We start from the raw sequence: 19,043 nt of genomic DNA on the forward strand, positions 1-19,043 counted from the left end.
AAAAATTACAGTTTAGTCTGTGTATCAGCAAATTTAAGTAACATAGCGTCTCTCTCTCTCTCACACGCACACACACACACACACACACACACACACACAACATACCGTACAGCGTACAACTACAAAATACGATAGCTTGTTCATTGATAAAATCACGTATGTTATCCAAATGCTGTAAATAATAGCAGCTTAGCTTTACAAGTTGCATTTAACCAGTAACCACTACTACTACTTAACTACTTAATAGGCGATTAGTGTTTGTTTACTATTATTAACATAATGCACTCAGCACATGGACATCAGTACATTGTACTGACAGTACATTGCTATTATCTTTTCTGATATAAAGAAGACCCTCAATAGCCTATTGAGGATCTTTTCTATATCAGAAAAGAGAAAATAGAAAGTACTTCATCATGGCTGCCATATCTACAGTCAGAAATTGCGAACTGGTGTTCCTATTTACAATGCTTCCCCATTGGACAGAGTTAGATACCAGGGTCGTTTTTTAATGTGGAGAAAAGGAACAAAAATTAAAAATTGTCTCAGTTGTGAAGGATTTCTCCTCCACTAACAGAGAACAAGGAATTGACGTGTAGCAATAAAGAACAGATACTACACTTTGATATTGACCCCAAAAAGAAATTGCGAACTGGTGTTACTAAAATAAACCCCAAATTATATTTTAAGTTGGATTTTTTTTCTTTGCATATAATAATTTGTTTTTAACAATTTCTTGGATTATTAGCAAATAATAAAATCAAACTGTTTATAATTCTTCATTTAATCACATAAATTAATATACGAAGATATAATTTTATGCGTAAATTTTCAGTATTTACTTCAACAGTGCTCAATACATAAGTAGAGTTAGGTAGTAAGTTATGAAAATATATATGGCAATAAAGCGACATAGAATATTCCGCGTTTCATTCTCGTGAGAATTCGTCAGGCTTTCTATTTTTTTTATTTTTAAAGTATTTTTTTTATAATTGCAATGCTTTTTTTTTTTTAAATATTTCTAAAAATAATTTAATTAATAATCCAGTGTAACTATATTGCAAAATAGCAAACAATTATTAACAAATAATAAATTCAAACTATATTTTTTTATATAAATTACAAAAATAAAAATGCCGCCAAAAGCTATGTGAACCAATATAATGGGGGCACTTGAGAGTGGGGATTAATACCAGTTCGCACTTTCCGATTTCATATATGACGCCCATGATGAAGTGGATATTTTCTATTTTACCCAATAATACTTAACTTACACATTATTTTTGTATTTAATTAAATTTATTAAATTTAACTTAGTATTTGATGTAAATAAATAGCGTAAAAATTAAATATTTTTTTATCCCATAAAAAGGTTTGATTTCAGCAGGTTAAAAATCAGTAGATAAATTCTACTGCGTTTGGTATAAGTTATTTGTTTGTTTTTTGTTTTTTGTTGTTGTTTTGTTTTGTTTACAATTTCCCGGGTGTTAATTACGTTTCAAGCTTGCAAAAAAATAATTTATTTACGAAATTAAATCTATCGCCATGAATTTCAATTTTTTTCCTAAACATTGTAATTTTTGTACATAGTTGAAAAACAACATAATGAATTAGTTTGTGACTTTTGAAATTTGAAAAGCATTACCAAACATTTAAACATTTAAACTATCGAATAGAAATTGGCTTTAATATTCTGGTTATCTTTACGATTACTGCTTATACTTCGCTTCCGGTTGCTCCTTCGTTTTTAATTGCTTTTTTTCTTCTTTTTTTTAACGGTATATTTTGTTTATTAAATTGTTAGGTGAAAGTGCAGAATAGGTAAGCTTTTTTTTCTAATAACATTATTATTAAAAAAAAAAAAAAAAAAAAAAAGAGATCAGCCCAGACCACCGGAAGTGAAGTGGAAACATTAATCGTAAAGATAACCAAAATTATTAGCAAATCAATCATTTAATTAAAAGTATGAGGGGGGGGTAGATATTTACTCTCAATAATTTTATGAGATTAAAACAAAATTACATTCTTAACCGTGTGAGTTTTAAAAAAAAATATAATTTGATTCATCAAATCAAGTTTAACTTTAAAAAATTTCTATTTACAAAAAAAAAAATTTTTTTAATGATTAAAAAAAAGGAAAAAGAAAACGGGAAACAAAAATTAAAATAAAAGGATTCCCGAGCAACGCCAGACATGTACACAGCTAGCTAAAGATAAACACCAGACAACATCTGCAATAAACGCACGTACGTAAACAATGAATGAAACCTGAACACATGCTGCAAAACAATAAACAACAGCAGACGATTGAGGGAAGCGACCGCCACCAAGTCACAGCTATGGAAGCCCGTACGCGCAATAACATTCTTTTAATGAATCTAACTTCTTCCCTCACCCACTAAAATAGAAAAAAAAATGTGTAAAGATGGAAGACTAGAAGCCGATACATTCATCAAAATAGAAGAATGCTGTTTTATCATATTTTTTTTTCTTCTCAGTAATTAAAAAAGAGTGTTCAGTTTCGTCTGTGTACAAATTTTAAGTAGTATTTATAATCATTATACATTTTGGACAGACGTTTTTTGCTTTGTTTTTGCTTACAGGGTACCCTGACCTAACCATGGACATACTTGTTAATTATAAACTGTATTTACTATTTGCATCTTGGGTTGCTATTCTCACAAGGTTTTACAAACTTGTGAATTTGTATGGAATTTCGAACGAAGCCCTTTATCCACGTTTCCGTACAGATTCCCGATAAGATGCACCTGAAGATAGTCGACGGTTACATTGGCCGAAACGTTGTGAGAATAATAATGTCAAAGACGAGAATAGTAGTCCGAATAATTCAAATAATACAGATCCTACTCTAGAAAAAAAAAAAAAAAAAAAAAAAAATACCAAAGCTTTATTTACCTGGCGTTGCCCAGGTTTAGAGAAAATAATTAAAAATAAGTCGTGTTTACATTTTTTTCTATTTTCTTCTTCTTCTTCTTCTTCATCATTACATTTAAACATTATTATTATTATTATTATTATTATTATTATTATTATTATTATTATTATTATTATTATCATCATCATTATTATCATTATTATTATTATTATTATTATTATTATTATTATTATTCGTTTTAGTTTTCCCTTATTTTATTTTATCTCAAACATTCGATAAAATAGTAAGGCTATTTTGACTAATAGCGTGCGAAAAAAATAATGGCCGTAATAACCTGGTAAATAAAAATTGCGAAATGTGAAATGTCGGACATATGAAACGAAACACGTAAATTTACCAACGTGAACATAATCATCATTATGTATTTTTTTTTTTTTTTTTTTTTTTTTTTTTTATCTAACCACAATGTTTTATTTGTTTTATTCAACTTCTCATTAAATGCAAAATATTTCGGTAAACAAAAAAATAGGTAGAAGAGTAACTTATCTAGCCTTTGATAACATTTATTGGTATTTTTTTAAAACCTGCTCCAACGTAGTATAAACACTGCCAGCCTCCCCATGTTTAGAAGGGCTTTCGGAATAAACACTCCCAACCTTCCCATGCTAAGAACGACTTTCGAGGTTGAGGGGGTGTTTTTCCGAAAGCCGTTCTTAACATGGGAAGGTTGGGGGGTGTTTATACTACGCTGGGACATGTCGTAAAAAAATCCCCCCCCCCAAAAAAAAACCATTTACGTAATAAATTTTTTTCCACGTTAACCCCCCCCCCCAAAAAAAAACGAAAAGTTGATTTTATTTATTTATTTTATTAATTTTATTCCAATTAAATGAACGATCCTCTTTCAATAGCCGAAATGACGAAACGTGTGAACGAACGTGTGTTTCCTCTCATATACCCGACGTTTCATATTTCACAATTTTAATTCACCAGGTGATTTCAGTCATTATTTTTTTTCCGCACGCTAATTAGTCAAAATAATCAATAGTACTTTTTTTTAATAATTCAATCTGCGTTTATCAAAGTTACGTACATGCGAGAAACATAGGCACACACGCTACTATCTAGTCTGATAGTTTTATAATACGGGGTTGTTTGTTATGCTCGTAAGTGTCTGACAATTAGATGTTTTTTTAAAAGTGTAGTATCTGTTCTGATAATGATAATCATATTTTGTCCTCGGTTATCCTTCTAGAATGAGTCAATCTGGATAAGGGGAGGAGGGACCCTCCTCCCCTAATCCAGATTGACTTTTTTTTTTTTTTTTTTTTTTTTTTTTGGAGATCTGTACTTTCTCCACATTAAATACCAACCTTGCTTCTAACTTTGCTCTCGTGGAGTAGGCGGATGGGGTGGTGGTGGGGAGGTAACTAAATAGGAAGAATTGCCTGTTTTTATTGTAGCTTGAAAAGGTGTTTTGTTATGATTAATTAATTTAAACAGCATAATTCCACCATTATCGAGTTTCGTCGTAAAGTGGATAATGTCGTAATGGAGAAGCCGTACGGTTGGTAAGTGAAATGAAACCGCTAATCGATTTCACATTCTTTTGTTTGAGTGTAAATCGATAGACACGGCTGACTTTAAAAGAGAAAAATAAGTTCTTTCATACTTACCTTGAAATATGAAAACATTACCATGAAACAATAAAAGTATATATTTTGGTTCTTATTTAGAATTCGACTTAATTAAAAAGGCAAAAATACAGAAAAATCTTTATGATATGCGTACACGTTATGGAACGGAGATGTCATATTCCAAAAATCACGTAAATTGACTGAGTAGGGTTTTGTTTTTTTTGTGTATACACGTATATATATAGAAAATCATTTTTTTTTACGATTTTTAGCGATTTTAATCGGAAAGTGTATCCATTATAAAACTGATTTTGATCTCGATAGTTCGAATTGAGTTGCCCCCTTATTTATAAAACGTGGAGGGATCAAGACACTACGCCTTGCTTAGTTATAAAATTTTTCTGAGTTTAAAATAAGTGCTTGATCAATTTACATAATTTTTGGAATATGTTTTTTTTTCATTAAGTCGAATTCTGCCTACGAATCTGACTTTCTATAGAATTGGTTTGACCATATCTCGTGTGTGTTTCGCGCTTTTACGAAATTTACTTTTTAATATATATTCAATCCACCAGAATGCTTTTCGGCTTCTTCGTAAACAAGTCGGTTATTTTAATCTTTTGTTAATAATTGAAAATAAGTTATTTATTTTCCTCTCACAGTGGGAAGATGCAACACAAAAGTCGTAAGGTTCGATTTGAAAAGCCAGAGCCCTAGAGGCAGAGCACTTTGGCCTGCAGAAAAAAAAAATGCTTGAACAGTCCATCAGCATTTCCCAATAAGGGTGCCTCAGGCGATTAGCAAAAACTAACCGCTTTTCAAAGAGTGAGAAGATAAAGCCTGGGCATTGAGGCCGAGAGAAAACCAAATAGATGCTTCTAAATTGGAAATGAATTTGGAAGCATTTAAACTGTCGAACAGAAAGTCATTTAGATTGACTTTAAAACGCTTCGCAAATGCTTATGAAATGTTTAATACATGAACATTTATAAACAAAATATTAAAACAAAATTAGTTGAACAACAATTAAAACTTTATAATAATTTGATTCGGTTAATAATTACCCCACATGTAAATTAAAAATTAAAATAAAATATTCTACTTTTCTTTTGTATTACATGTAAACATGAACATCCTTCAAAAGTTCAAAATAAAAACAAAACAAACAATTATTTTTGAATTTAGGATGTGGGATCAGTTACACATATAAATTTCATGTAAAATGATAACCCATTTTTAAACCAGATAGTATATTTAAGAACACGTAACCATTACTTCAGGGTGTTTTTTTCTTCTTTTTTCTTTTTTTTTTCCAAGGCGTCATAGCCTACACAAGCTAGTATAAGTAACCTGGAGACGGAAATGAGCTGTACTCGCTCACCAATTTCTGTTGCATGGGCAAACTAGTGCGCTCGGGGTTCATTTGGATATCGTTTCAGGTGTTTCTTGAATGTGGGTAAAGGCTTGTAGCCATATTTTCCTATTAGTATTGTCTGTCTTTTGAAGCTGATAAATTGTTTTTATTATTATTATTATTATTATTATTATTATTAACTAGGAGTTCTCACACAAGTCTTCATTAGAGATTACTCACAGATAACTTGTGGTGTTCCCTGGAATCTGGATGACAACAAGGCTCCCCAGATTTCCAGTAAAACTCCACCTCTTTCGATAGCTTTTGCAAATGACTTTGCGTTCGCAACAGCTGTTTGCCATTGTTTTCTCGTTGACATTGAGCATTGGTTTTCACTGGGATTTTTTGTGGCAATAATCCTCCCAAAGGCCCCAGTCCTTTTTTGCGATTTATCGGTAGAGGTTTCATAAGTGCTCTCCCTCTTTGGTCTTTCCATCCTCCTTGAAACCTTCACGGCTATTTTGTGTGGTATCAGTCGAGATTGATTTTTTTTTTTTTTTTTTCTAATTTATGTATTTTTTTATTCATATTATAATTATAATTTTTTTAGTTTTCTTTTTTTGGGTGGGAGTCTGTTACTATCTGGATTTAATGTTAGCACTTTGTGTGTGTATGTGTGTGTGTGAGAGAGAGAGAGAGATTGCATTTGCTACAATAAAATTCCTTACATTAAAGATTTTTTTACTTGGCAGAAAGTTGTGCAACTTCCTACGGAAGGTGAAAGAGTAAGAATTAACTCCGTGAGCTTTTATTACGTTCATCACTTTTGGGCACTTATGCAGAATTGACCTTTTCATTCATAGGCCACTTCCTCATTTGCCGAATTTCTTTTGCACGTCTCAACAAAGTCCAGAATTTGTTGTCAAAACTTGGGAATCTCTGTTAAATGTCTAATCAGCCTTTGCGCCCATTATTTATTATTTATTATTTATTTTTTATTATTCATTATTTATTATTCATTATTTATTCGTAAAACAAAAGCATAAGTTGTTATATATATTCATAAGATAGCGTGTGTGTTATTTATCTTGTGTGTCACGTGTGTCATTGACGGTCGTTTAATTGTTGTGAACTTCCATTTCTTTTAATAATTTTACCAAAAATTCTTCCCAAGTTTTGGTTTCGGTTTCGATTATATCGGATGGTAGTCCAGTAATCTATTTTTTTTTAGAAATAATTTTACCAAGAATTCTTCATAAGTTTTGGTTTCGGTTTTGATTATATCTGAAGGAATTCAAGATATATATATATATATATATATATATATATATATATATATATATATATATATATATATATATATATATATATATTCCATGAGCAAAGCTTCCTTCTTAGAACTGCACGCCAGTGGAACTCTCTGCCGCTTGCCTGTTTCCCACCTGACTACAACTTGGACGTCTTCAAGTCCAACATAAACAAACTCCTGACAAACCGCTCCCTTAAGTAAGACACTCTATCAAAACTCCCAATACTAATGATTACTACAACACTATCTCATTGATTACTGTACACGCAATAACCCTTATCCCTGAGTGGCCTTTGGGCCTTGATAAGTCGTGACGCCCATGTAAAAAAAAAAAATATATATATATATATATATATACATATATATATATATATATATATTTTTTTTTTTTTTTCATAAGTTTTGGTTTTGGTTTCAATTCAAGCCGAGGCACTCAAGTCACATGGATATATTTTTTTATTCTTGAAATCAAAACTTCATAATATATAAAAATCGATAAAATATTAACTCTATAACAACATATATGAAATCTGCAAGAATCAAAATATCATATTTAAGCGAACTTTATGACCGGGCTACGCCGGGCGTTCCTGTTAGCTTAGATAAATACTTTTGCAGTTTTAACAAAAGAGCTACAATGATATCAGAGTGTCTCCATTTACACTGAACAGCTGCAGAATGCCAACATCAACATATTACATATGAATGGGCCCCTGTGGAATTTTCACAGGTCCCGCTAGTTAATTAATATTATTATTAATAATAACAATTCTGGACTCTTTTGTAGAGATGTGTATTCTGTTTAAATATGCATGCAGAATCATTTGTTAAGACTGAATTGTGGTTTGGCTTTGCGCACTCGAGTCTGAATTGTTAACTGTGTATACATCTTCATCAAATTGTCTTAGACCGTGTATTCCATTAAAATACTTGTAGGACAGGCACAAAGATGCACTATTGCAGTGATGGGATGAGAGTTGGAGCTTGGTTGATAGTATGGGATCTATTGGGTTGGAGGCTCTTTTTTTTTTTTTAAGATTAGTGATGGATGCACCAACACATATGTGGCAACAATACTCCTTGCATGGGCGAATATATTTCAGGCCACGGTTATGGTCTTTAGTGTGGTTTCAAGTGAGGGTCACATCATGTCACATTAACATCTTTAAAGTCAGCTTAAAAGTCAACACCAAAGTGTACCTGGATGTGCTGAAGAGTGTGGTGCAATCAGGTGGTCGCTGGCAAATCCTGGGTGTGGTGCTGGCCCACAAATCCAAAGAGATCCAAGCTTGGCTTCACACGGTGTGCTACAACTTTGTATCCTATATTCCCCCGACCTGAACCCACTAGACTACTTCGTCTGGCTATACATCGAGAACATCACCAACATGACCTCACACAACACCAAAATCAGCCTGATCGCCGCCATCCACCAAGTATTCGCAGAGCTCCCACTGGCACTTGTAGAAAAGGTATGCTCCCAGTTCCAGACCCTTATCGAGGCGATGATTGAAGCTGAAAGTTGCTACATTGAATAGATGTCAGCTCTACTGCATAATCAAGTTACCCGAATTGATTTTTTTTTTCAATAAAAAAGTTTTAAAATAAAGCTGTAGTGTTGTTTTCTTAGGACGACAATTTTATCGTTCCACCCTGTACATGCATTAGCGAATGATGGCTTCGTAGGGATACTGTCAGATTCAAGTTGTTTTCGAGTATAGTAGAAGGAACCCACTTTCTTTGCAGCAGCCTTGGCAATTTTTGGACTCAATGATTGGAACATATGGTTTTCAATGTGTGGGGAAAATCCAGTCCTCCAAAAAAGGGGAAACTTTTAATTAGGACAAACAATAAAATATCGCCTCAGTTTACTGAATCAACTTCACTGATTACAGCTATTTAATCCATCTGTATCAGCAACATAAGGTAATCTGAAACTAACCTTCTTCATTTTTGTTTACCTATCACTGACCAAAAAAAAAAAGAAGAAAAAAAAGAAAAGAAAAAAGAAAAAAAAGAGAGAAAAAAAAGAAAGCAGCGTTTCTGTACACAAAATAAATAAATCAAACTAAAATAGCAACAAAACTGTATAACAAACTAATGAGAGGTACCCGGCGTTGCCCGGGTGTGGAGAGGTAGTGTAGTAAGGATATTGAGCAAGGGTCAGAAAAAAAAATAGACGCAGCCCGGGTAAAGACAAAAAAAGTGAAAAAAAGTTTAAGCGAACGGTAAAATAATTCAGTTTTTGTTTTAAAAAGGAAAAAAAAAATCCCATTACGTAAGCCTCGAAATAAGAACAAAAAAACTTATTTAAAAAAAAAAAAAAGTAGGCAGGCAGGCTCGAACCTGTAATGCTAAGGAAGAAAAGAAAGTGAAAAAAAAAAAGCAAATCGCTTAACCCCCACGCCCACCATGACAAACGACGTAACCGCCGTTCAAATTAAGCTTACTGATTGGAAAGCATGAATGACTTTGCAAAACTGTCAACGAAAAAAGTGACCCCTCCTTGGAGAAAACGGCTCAGTTGAGGTTGCAAGAATGAATGTTTTTGGCCAATTTTTGGATATTTGTCAGCCAAGAGACTGAACTTTAAAACGATAACAATTTTGTCAGTCTCCGTCGCATGTTTCAAAAGTTTTGGGGAGACATATACGCATTTTTCCCTTATATATATATATGTGTGTGTGTGTGTGTGTGTGTGTGTGTGTGTGTGTATATATATATAAATAAAAGATGTGTGTACTTAAGTGCTCATAGTGGATTGTAACATCTAGTGTTGTACTCGTGTATATATAATATATTTATATATTTACAGCATAATAACGTTGACACACCGATTCCCGCCAAAGTTAAGCAATGTTGAGTCTGGTCAGTATTAAATGGGTGACCATTTGAGAATTGCAGGTGCTGTATGTGCTCTCTGCTTATCTCGGCATTGCTCTCCAGTCATTATAAACCTCTCCTTGCAACTGGACTTAAGCAGTGCCAATTCAGGAAAGATGGGGTTGGAGATTGTGCAACCCTTGCTTCACAATTACATGCACAGCTACCCTTAAGAAGGGCATCCATTGTCTCTGGAGACTGAACAGCGGCATCACTATAGACTGTATATTATAATGTGTATATAAACGTGTGTGTTTAGCGACTCATGTTATCTAGCGTTGTACTCGTGTGTCAATCTATATAACGGGTTGTATGCATAATGTTCATCTTTTCTTGTCCGTATAAGTCCGTTTGCGTGTTGCATAATGTCCATTAGCAGGTGCTTTACACGTATTATATACAGTTCGTTTATATGGGACAATAATGTAATGAGACGGTTCTTTACAACATATAATAATCCTCGTTTGGGTGGTCCACCAGACAAAAGGTAGATATATCTTATTTCATTTCTTTCTTCTCTTTCATGGTTGCTACACTGCAAATGAATATCTTACTTCAAAAGAATTCATAAAAAGTTAGATTTTAATATAGCTTTATTTCACTTACCTCAGAGTTACACGTGTCCCTAGACATCTTACATTTCTTTTAGTCATGCCCACTCAATCGCTGCCAGGGACTGATGAACAAATTCTAATTCCACTCCTTTTGCTTAACTCTGATCATTTAACTCTCTGACTGACTACTGATATCATCTCATTTTCTTTGTTTTCTGACATCATGCAACCAGGCCAACTTTATTGTCTTCGTAAACTATATATTATTGTTTTTAAACTAAAATTCCAAAATCTTTTATTACATAAATATTTTATTGCTCCCCCACAAGGGCAAAGTTAGACGTAAAGGCGGATTTCAATGTGTGGGGAAAATCCAGTCCTCCTTGGACTTTGTCTAAGAGGAATAAACCGGTGATATGAACAACAGACTGTGCTGAATCTGAGTCTTTATCCCTGCAATTCTCAAATGGTCACCCATTTAATCCTCATGTGGGTGATCTACCAGACAAAAGGTAGACATACCTTATTTCATTTCTTTCTTCTTTTTCATGGTTGTCACAGTGCAAATGAATCCTTCAAAAGAATTCATAAAAAGTTAGATTCAATATAGCTTTATTTCACCTCCCTCAGAGTTACACGTGTCCCTAGATAAACTAGGCACATGTGTAAGAGAAATAAAGCTATCTAACTCTACCCCCTGCGACAAAGGTCATCAACTCCCCGTATTTCCTCCCAAAACAGACAACACACTATCCAACATACAAATATCTGTGCATGAGGTCGCCAAACTAATAAAAAAATCTTCATTCCAGTAAAGCAACTGGCCCAGACGGCATTCCAATTATAGTGTTGAAAAAGCTTCGACCAGAACTTGCTCCGATACTTATAAAACTGTTTAAGCGTTGCCTTAAGGAGAAGTGCTTTCCAACACCCTGGCAAACCTCGTCAGTATGCCCTGTATTTAAGAACTCAGGTGATAAGTCATCTACCTCTCAGTACAGACCAATATCTCTTGTGTGTCATGAGTAAGCTTCCGGAATCCATATTAAATAAAGAAGTAGTCAACCACCTCAGCAGAAATAACCTCCTTAGTGACATTCAATATGGTTTCCGTTCTGCTAGATCTACAACTGATGTGCTAACAGTTATATCCCATAGGATTAGTGAATCTCTCGACAAAGGCTTCCTTTCTAGGGCAATTGCTCTTGAAATATCAAAGGCCTTCAATAAGGTTTGGCATAAGAGCTTACTTCACAAGATTTCCAGCTACGGTATAACTGGAAATGTTTTCTCAATAATTAAATCATTTCTCTCTGATAGGTTCATAAGAGTAGTGATTGATGGGCAGCAATCAGAGGGCCACAATATTAATGCTGGAGTCCCCCAGGGTCCATACTGAGCCCAACTCTCTTCCTGATCTACATCAATGATCTCTCAAAACACATACTTAAATCATTCATTCGTTGACATCTATGCTGATGACATGACCATCTATGGCGACACATCAAAGGCTGTAAATGACAAAGCTCTCTTTGATTCTCTCTCCTCTGATCTTGAGCATGTGGTTCAGTTGGGGAAGAGATGGCTGGTTACTTTCAATGCATCCAAAACCAAGCTCCTAACTTTACACCATCAACGCTCTGTTCCTCATCTAGCATCAATTGAAATAGATGGCTCTCGTCTTAGGGAGGCTTCATGTTTTGACAAGCTCCTGGGTTTGACCATTACTCCCGATCTGAAATGGAACACGTATATCAAGTCTGTTGTCCGGGCAGCTGGGAAAATGGTGGGATCCTTCTACCACTCCAGAAGATATCTCACTACTGATGCAATTATCTATCTCTATAAAAGCCAAGTACGTCCAAAGATGGAGTACTGCTGCCACATCTGGGCTGGAGCTTCAAAAAACAGCCTATCCCGCCTTGATAAAGTACAAAATAGACTTTGTGGCTTAGTGGGAGATGCTCTTTTCTCTTCCCTGTAACCTCTCTCCCACAGAAGAGACGTTGCGAGCCTGTCTTTGTTTTATCATTATTTCCATGGCAAGTGCTCGTCCGAGCTCCAATCTCTGGTCCCCCCCTCGCCAATCCTTCATGATAAACACCTGTCTAGCTAAAACCACTGTCAGTAATTTTCCACACTCTTTATCTGTGCTTAAATCAAAACGTAGATTCCATGAACATAGCTTTTTTCTGAAAAGTGCACGCCTGTGGAATTCTCTTCCGTTTGCCTGTTTCCCACCTGGCTACAACTTGGATGTCTTCAAGTCCAACATAAATAAATTCTTGATTAATCGCCCCCTTAAGTAAGCTACTTTATCAAATCTCCAATACCAACTATTGCTACGATATTATCCCATTGATTATTGTACACAAAATAACCCTTATCCCCGAGTGGCTTCCGGGCCTTGATAAGTGGTGATCCCCATGTAAAAAAAAAAAAAAAATCCTGTTTCAATAACATTTTTCTCTATTGAATATTTCCTAATTCAGAACACTGAAAATTGCAGCTTCAGCTTTCGCTTCAACTGAGTCATCCAGCGCTTTCCAGGAGTCCAATATCTCACGTATATATATTTAGCTATACTACTAGACTACTCTCATATTTTAATTAGTTAAATTGTTGGTAATATGAAAGAGCGGGGGGAGGGGGGATTCTAAAGTCTAGCAGTTCAAGAGAAGAAACTATTAGAGCAGAAGGCAGCTTTCCGGTTTTGTTGAATGTATGTATGTTTAGTGAGTACAGGTGCCAGGAGTCCATCAGAACACATTCCATTACAGTATTTGTAAAACAGACACAGGGATACAACGTTTCGGTGATGGGACAGGGTTTGGAGCTTGGTTGATAATGCAGGACCTATTGAGATTTGAGATTCTTTTTTGAGCTGTGTTTAAGAGGGAGAGACTAGGCACTGAAACCCTATTTCAAACCCCAACAGGCAATACACAGCCGCCTACTAACAAAGAAAGCAAAAAAAAAAAAAAAGAATAATAAAATAAATCTATTAATCTCCATTTCCTGCTTGCAGTCTTCCCCCCCCCCACACACACACACACAAAAAAAAAAGAATAATCATTACAAACTGGGGAAAAAATGTAAAGCATTGCCTTCTTCTGGGCAATCACAAGAAAAATATACAATAAATTATTTACAAAGAAAAAGAAAGTTTTTTTTTCTATTTGATGAGTGTTCAGATAGCTATGTACGTCAAGCGTTGGGAATTTACATAAGAAAATCTTTGGGATGTCTATTCTGCATAAGCACCTATATTTATATTGTTACCTTGTATTTTTTGTATATTGTTTTTGTAATTAGCGTTATTTTTTTTATTTATTTTTAGTCATACAATCAGTTTTTGTAAAATTGTTGCATTTTGTAAATGTTGTGCCTTTAAAAAAACAATTTATAAAACGTAACGGTATTTATTTTTTTTTAGATTAGGTCCACCTCCACAATTTTCTTCTAAATGACGACTTTTAAAGGTTTTCGACTATGCTGAATATGGGAATGGCATTGAAATTTTGCAGAAATAAGTAGTTATCGAGATATAAATAGTTGTTTTATGCATTGTATTCTTTTGCCGTCATCTTTGTTACGCGCGTAGATTTGTTTATGACACGCGTGCACGCGCGCGTAAAAAAGATGGCCGCCAGAGATTACAATCCATTATACAACTTTTTATATCTCGATAACTACTTATTTCTGCAAAATTTCAATGCGATTTTCGTATTCAGCATAGTCGAAAACCTTTAAAAGTCGTCATTTAAAAGAAAATTGTGGAGGGGGACCTAATCTAAAAATTTACCAAAGTAACAATTTGCAAAAAGTAACAAGTTACAAAAAAGCAACAATTTACAAAAAACAATGTAACAATAAAAATATATCAGTAAATGTTCTTTTTTTCCTCCATTTCAGAAATTCAGGCTTCATTTTTGTGTGACTGGTCGCCTTTTAAATCATTACTAAATTGTACCAAGCCAATAAGTCAATGGGGTTGATCTATATAAGATATATATTAGTTTAAAAAATCGATTCATAAAACAGATCAAAAATGGCTGATCCGTCGCCAAACAGTCAATTAGTACAGACATTCAATGAAACATGTTCTTAATTTCTTTTCTCTGATTTAAGGTGTAGGTCAATTATTACCCGATCCCACTCCGTGTTAGAATGTGTTTAATAATTTTCTTCAAATCGATAACTTTTTTTTTTTTTTTTAGAAATCAATTTTAACTTCATTTTTAAGGTGGAGGGGGGGGGCTAAAATGTATCCGTAACCTAGTTTTACATTTGAATGCTTTAGTGTCGTCTGCTTTTTTTTTTTTAATTTTTTTTCTTTTCTTTTTTTCGCAGTTTTCAAATCGTAAACTCCTTCTGCCATTTCCGGTTTGTTCTGTAAATCGCAATCTGAAGCATTCGGGTCGATATGGGACGCTATCTACTTGCCTGTCTACTAGGGCAGAGTTCCTTTGGTACCAAAGTGAACAGAGTCTATACCATTGTCTAATCGCTTCCCGGGACTGATGGACAAACTCCTTTGGTAGATTGCTTAACTCTGAACGTCTAACTGACCCTCTGACTGACTACGGAACTATATCATCCCGTTTTCTTTGTTCGTTCTCTGACATGGAGGTGTGGGTCAGTTATTACCTCATCTCATTCCGTGTTAGGATGTGTTTAGTGATTTTGATGTTAATAATAATTGTGATGATGGTGATGATTACTGCGATGACGATGACCATATTTCATGGCTTTGGTCCTGTGTTAGTTGATTGCTAATTGGCTGAGGCGCTCATACCGGGGAATGTCGCTGTGGTTTTCAATGCATTTTTTCGCAGGCCAGAGTGCACTGGTTCTTCAAATCCCACTTTGGACCCTTGCATCATCCCACCGTGGGAGGGAAATAAATATAGTAAGACCCAAGTTTGCTGTTCTTTATATAGGGAAAACCAGCTCCCCCAAAAGAGTCTCTCTTGATTGGGCAAAAAAAAAAACAAATAAATAAATAAATGTTGCCTCAGTCTAGAAGGATGTCTCTTCACTGACCAAGGACAGAGAAGATGAAGAATAACGTCAAAACAGATATTACATTTTGCTCCTAGCCAAAAAAGCCTAAATTGGTTCTTTAGAAGCATTAAAAAAACTAACAAAATTAAACATTTTCGTTGACTATTATTAACCTCTATTAAAAACATTAAATAAATGAAAACGATGTTGACCCAAACGCCAAACGGGATGGATTTTTTTTTTTTTTTTTTTAATTTTTCGCTTCTGCGGTTTATGGGCCGTTCAATTCTTTCAATATTTTTTTTTTTAGGTAGGATTTTCAAATTGAATTCAATGTTTATGGTATTTTGTTTATTAAAGTGTTGGGTGAAAGTACAGAATAGTAAAAAAAATCCCATGTTAAGAATGGTTTTCTAAATTACAACGTCATTCTTTTAGCATGGTCCTTAAACTGCACAAGTAACTTTATTTTATAGGATTTTAAAAGTTAACTTTAATTATTAGTTAAGTATTAACTTAGTTAATAAGTTAATGATTATTAATAGTTCCTATTTACAATGCCTCCCCACAGGACAGAGTTAGACACCAGGGTCGTTTTTAACGTGGAGAAAAGGAAAAAAAATAAAAATTGTCTCAGTCGTGAAGGACTTCTCCTCCACTGACAGAGAACAAGAAATTGAAGTGCAGCATCTGAAGAACAGATACTATACTTTGAGGTATTTATTTGCTCCGCCACTGAGCAAATTAGGCACAAGGCTGATTTTTAAAGTGAGGAGTGAAGGGGAAATGGGGACCAACTCCCCGGGGAGTAGGAGAGCTGGACAGCGACAACTGGTATGAAGGGTCGCTCCCTCATTGACCAAGGTCTTATATGTGGGGTCGCCCCCACATATGGTCTTTGTTTGCAGTATCTGCCGGAACAGAACAGATGGTATTTATTTGCTCCCCCACCGAGCAAATTAGGCACAAGGCCAATTTTTAATGTGAGGAGTGAAGGGAGGGGGAAGGGACAGGGGGACCAGCTCCCGAGAGGTGGGAAATGGGAGCTGGTTAAAGGTCAGGCATGTGGGGTTGCCCCCACATCTGGTCTTTGCTAGTCATAGCTAGTCATAGCTTCTTGCAGTATCTGCCGGAACAGATACTACACTTTGATCTTGTCCCAAGAAGTTTAGTCACAAAACTATTAATCCGACCAACTTGTTAAACTAAAAGTAATTTTGTTGGAATAGTTTTTTCCTTTTCATCTATAAAAAGAATTAAATATAATTTGCTTAAAAAAACTGTCAATCGTTTAATACATAACAATTTTGTTAAGAATTTTAAAGCCAGAAATGAGTGTCGACAGTTTAAAGGCTCCCAAATTTCTTTCTAATTTCAAAGATTCACACAGTAATTCATTCATTCTTTGTGATTGTTTTCTTTTCCAACAATTAACAAAAGATTCAAATAGTTGATTTGGTTATATTGAAACGATTAGCTTCCAAAATTGCTGTCAGATGTCGACTATGTTTGATTTTCCAAGCGGTAACAGGGAAATTTATCTACCGTATTAATTATTTTTCTGATTTTTGCGGATTTATTTGTATTTTTGCTGATTATTTTGCGAATAATGCTTTGTTTTCTGATTTGGGCATTTTTTTTTTTTTTTTTTTTTTTACAAATATTAATTAATTAAGTAAAAATATATAGTGTTTATTAAAAATGTTGTCACCCGTATTTAGGGTTAGTGCTCTGTGCTACTGCTCTGCTAAGGTCAATGGAGAGTATGTTTAATACTTGAACCGACCTGTTTTTTGTTTGTTTGTTTTTACGCTAACCATAAACACCAACTCTAAGTTTTATGTTTATCTTGGCAAAAGTCGGTTTGATTAGGTTCAAATTCTGTAGAAGTACCAATATTTGGAAAAAAAAAAAAAAAAAAAAAAAACCCTATACGATAGTTAACTTGTTTTGTCACCGCTTGGAAAAAAAAATCAAACAAGAGTAGCAGATCAATTTTGTCAACCATTTCGGGAGCTAACCGCTTCAATATAACTATCTGTTTATAAATAAACCGAAATGCATTATGATAGATTTAATTTCATAATCATTTTCTTAAAATAAGATTATTATTTACTTTACGCTAATGCATTTTTTTTAATTTCAATTATTCGATTAACAGCGAATAAACAAAGTAATGATTCAATTTGTAATTATCAAAGTTAGGTTGACACCATAAATACACAATTTTACCTTTATCTTGAACTTTTCAGCTTTAAGATGGCTCCATTGTAACATTACCTTAACTTAGATTAGTTCTAGCTTTTTAACAATTTGGTTCATAATTAATAATTTAATGACCAAACAATAAGGAATAATTAGGTTATTACGGTATTGTTTGGTCATCAAATTATTAAATGTAACCAAATTGTCCTAAAAAGTTGGAGTGATTTAAGATAATGTTGTTTCGGTGGTAGCCGTGTTAAAGCTGAAAAGTTCAAGATAACCAACTTTATAAATATAGAGATGATAGCAACATTTAAAATAGAATGCGCTATATTTAGTAAGGGAAAATGTAAAAACTAAATCGTTGCAAAAATAAATTATAAAATCTATTATCGTTATAAATTATCAATTGACTCCAGGTTTTAAGGGAGAAAAATAAAATATGTTTAAAAATGATGGGATTAAATCTTTTCAAGGGATCAACATTACATCTAGCGTAGAAAAAAAAAAATGATTTGTTTTGTTGTATAAATAAAGATGCCTGTTTTGGCACTTACGGGCCTCCGTAGTTGGACATTGGAAACAAAAACAAACCAAACCACATTTACAAACAACAACAAAAAGACAGAAGAAAAACAAAAACATTAAATAAAAACAAGAGATTTGGGATTTTCGTGAACTTACCCGCTTGATTGTCTCACCAGAACTGTCTGCCTTATTGTCACAGATTATAAATAAAATTATAGGTCATTTTAGCATTTCTGATAGTAACACAGACTAGACGCACGCCAGTGACTAAAAAAAAAAAAAAAAAAAAAAACTGGTGAAAGCTGTGACGTCAGCACACTTGGGTGTCTGTTCAGGAATCTACACCGGTGTTCTGGAATGTGATGACGTCATACTATTCTTGCTCGTATTCGTTATAAAAATAATACGATTTTTATTATGAATGTATCTCTTTCCCTTCCACGGTACTGTTCCTCACCCCCCCCCCCAAGCAAATGCACGCGTACACTTGCAAGCGACAATATGAATAATGTGTATGTGTGTGTGCGTGTGCGTGTGTGTGTGCGCGCGCGCGCGTGCGTGTGTGTGTGTGTGTGTGTGTGTGTGTGCGCGCGTGCGCGTGCGTGCGTGCGTGCGTGCGTGCGTGCGTGCGTGCGTGCGTGCGTGGTGATGACGATAACCATATTTTATT

The 19,043-nt window shown here is 34.3% G+C and overlaps 1 protein-coding gene across 1 annotated transcript in view; it reads right to left on the reverse strand.

Annotated features, from left to right (window-relative positions):
- The window catches only part of LOC145246058 (rho-related BTB domain-containing protein 1-like), a 160,268-nt gene extending 141,448 nt beyond the window's left edge, over positions 1-18,820 (reverse strand). The window contains exon 1 of the mRNA XM_080107899.1: positions 18,530-18,820. The gene's annotated coding sequence lies outside the window, so the exon portion shown is untranslated. The remainder of the gene's footprint in view (positions 1-18,529) is intronic.
- Positions 18,821-19,043: the final 223 nt, after the last annotated feature.

Source organism: Euprymna scolopes, chromosome 23 (assembly GCF_053919585.1).
Source record: "Euprymna scolopes isolate OS-2025 chromosome 23, ASM5391958v1, whole genome shotgun sequence".
NCBI classification, from domain to species: domain Eukaryota; kingdom Metazoa; phylum Mollusca; class Cephalopoda; order Sepiida; family Sepiolidae; genus Euprymna; species Euprymna scolopes.